The sequence below is a fragment of the Triticum aestivum genome, chromosome 3B (assembly GCF_018294505.1).
Source record: "Triticum aestivum cultivar Chinese Spring chromosome 3B, IWGSC CS RefSeq v2.1, whole genome shotgun sequence".
Classification (NCBI taxonomy): Eukaryota; Viridiplantae; Streptophyta; class Magnoliopsida; order Poales; family Poaceae; genus Triticum; species Triticum aestivum.
Window position 1 is genome coordinate 781928809 of NC_057801.1, and position 3011 is coordinate 781931819.

A 3011-nucleotide genomic window follows, 5' to 3' on the forward strand; every position below is an offset into this window, starting at 1 on the left:
TTTGGTTTTCCTTTTTTGCGAAACTCTAAAACAGGGAAAAACAGGAACTGACACTGGGCTCTAGGTTAATAGGTTAGTCCCAAAAATAATATAAAATAGCATAATAATGCATATAAAACATCCAAAACAGATAATATAATATCATGGAACAATCAAAAATTATAGATATGTTGGAGACGTAACAGCCGGCTATAGCACGAGCCCCAAGACACTTTGTGAAATTGTAAGGTGGGCTAGTCATTAATAGAATAGTACATATTTAAAACTTACTATTATATATGCCAGCTATTAGACTGGCTATAGATGACATGGCAACTCCCTATTGCTAATTGTTGGTTGTATTATTAAAGATGCTCTTGTGCCTTGTAGCTTGTGCTACAGCCAGGTTACAGATTTAGCAACCGCTTCACTCTCCTCCTTTCTTTCCATTCCAACTAGGTTTTCAATGACATGGCACATGCTATAGCCCTACTCAATTTGACTTATTAGACTTGCGCTAAGAGATAATGCATTGGGTGGTTGTCTCTAAATATTTATCACCACCTAAAATGACGAGTTTAGAATCAATGCATTGGAAGCCCCTTAATAGGCTAACAGCACTTGGCTCTCCATCGGTTTTCCCAGACCTTCCACAGTAGTACTGAGATTTTCCCGGATTTACGGGATAGGTTGTGTCCCGGACGAGATCCAATGGCCAGAAACTCCCAGTCAGCAAAAACAGATGGCCAAAAAAGGAAATCGCTGAGAGGGCCCGGTCTAGGCTCAGCTTTAATGTGCTAATGTGCATGATGATTTCTTTCTTATTGCACATATTTGTTTGCAAGAAAGAATCATGGACACATGAACACTTTCGAGAAAAGGCACAACTCGAGCCCGAGAAGGGCTCGAGCATAGCCCGACTTTGAATTAACCAAGCGATCAACCGGTCATGATTACAACAAAAATAAGCCATACAACATGAGACACATGAACATTTTCATTCATATCTTTGATCTGATGCATATGGCCAAGATGCATGTAACATATATATAATCTTCCTATCAAATTGTTCATTTACATTCCGAAAGCAAAACTTCAAATATGCACATTTGTATGTGGAGCTTATACATGTTAGATGTCTCTCAAAGCTCTCATATAGTTGTATGATATATTCTTGATTTTGAAGCTTTGATGTATGTTGTCATCATTATCAAAAAGGGAGAGATTGTATGCATATTTGCTCCCATGGTGGTTTTGGTAATTCATGTCAACATACATATTGTTGGACTAATGTTTCCCTTAAGTATGTTCCAGGAAAGTTCAACTTAGGAAAGTAAATGGATGGAGATGTGGACCCCTCAAAATGCAAAGGACAAACATTGGCAAAGCTTCGAGACTCTACCTTTTTGGTTAAGTGATCTGATATCACATTAAGTCCATAGGAAATCCAATACTATTAAAAGGGAATGAGGTTTAGATTATGGACTAACTGCTCAAGTGCTTAGAGATATTGCTCAAAAACCCTCAGCCACACTCTCACTTTCATCTGTGTCCAAAACCCTAAAGTCCATCTCGGTCTCACCGAAATACATCTAGCCGGACCCACCAAGAACCACTTGGCATAGCCACTGCCTAAACCTGAGCAACTCAATCCCACCGAGATGACCCTTCAGTCCCACTGCAGAACACTTGCCAACCTTTCATAACCTATCAATTTCATCTCAAAATTTCTAAGTGGTTCCGATTGGTCTCACCGCAGTGTGGAAAGTGATTAGGTCATCAGCCATCGGTCTCATCGAGATGTTCCATCCAGTCTCACTGAAAAGCCTAAAGTTCAACCATTTGTACTAGTTGGTCTTGCTGACTATTTCCACCCGATACCACCGAATAGTGCATAAAGGTGTGTAATGGTTAGATTTTTGGAGCTACCTATATATGCCCCCACCCTTTCCACCAATTCTCAGAGAGCAGCATTTTGATGCTACCACTTTTCATGTCCATTTTCTAGGAGAGAACCACCTACCACTACCAGGGAAAGCCCTAGTAGTGGCGTGGGGTAAAGGCCCACCGATAATGAAGTATCCGATCTCGTTGGGATTGTGACATGTTGATGGAATATAGTGACCTGGCCTTATCGGCACTTGGCCATGATTTCGTCTGGCCTTGTCAGGACTAGGCATAAGATAGGTATAATGGATTTGACCATTGTCTCATCAAGATTAGGCCATAGATTTGAGATAGACAATTGATAAAGCATGTCTTTTCTCCTTTATTTTAACAATCAAACTCTTTGGGGTGAAAGGGTTGCACGCCGCCTACATAGATGAAGCAATCAATGATGTATTTTTGTGAGCATTTTCATCTACTGCGCATGGGGAACTTTGATGAGGCGGTCATGCCATACTTGTAGGTTTCCACATGGATGACGTTGATGAGGCGGTCATGCCATGGTTGTAAATTTCTATATGGGCGACGTTGATGAGACGGTTATCACCATGGTTGTAATGATTCATGCATACTTCCTTATGGGCGACGTTGATGAGGCGGTCGTGCCTTGGTTGTAAATTTCCATGTGTGCGACAATGATGAGGCGGTCGTTCAATGGCTGTAAATTACCACATGGGCGACGTTGATGAGTCAGTCGTGCCATGGTAGAGATTCGCAGAGCAGCTAAGTTGAGATTTTTCTTTTCCATCACACAAAGATCAATGATGTGATCGGATCTTACCATCAAGGCCAATATTTTCTTCTCCATCACACAAATATCAATGATTCGCCGAGCAGGCAAAAGGCTTCATGTACAAATAAAATGATGTCACAAAATACAATCTCAAAGCATACATTGTATTTTTTGTGTGGGTCCAATAATGGATTGATTGTGAATTAAATAGGGCTAGTTAAAACAATTAATGTATCAAGAGCAACTTTAAACACACAACTATCATGTATTTATACTAAGCGTTTTTACCTCTTTGAAAAGAAAAACTTAACTTTAATACATTTGTAACTAGTACCATTTTCTATGATATTTC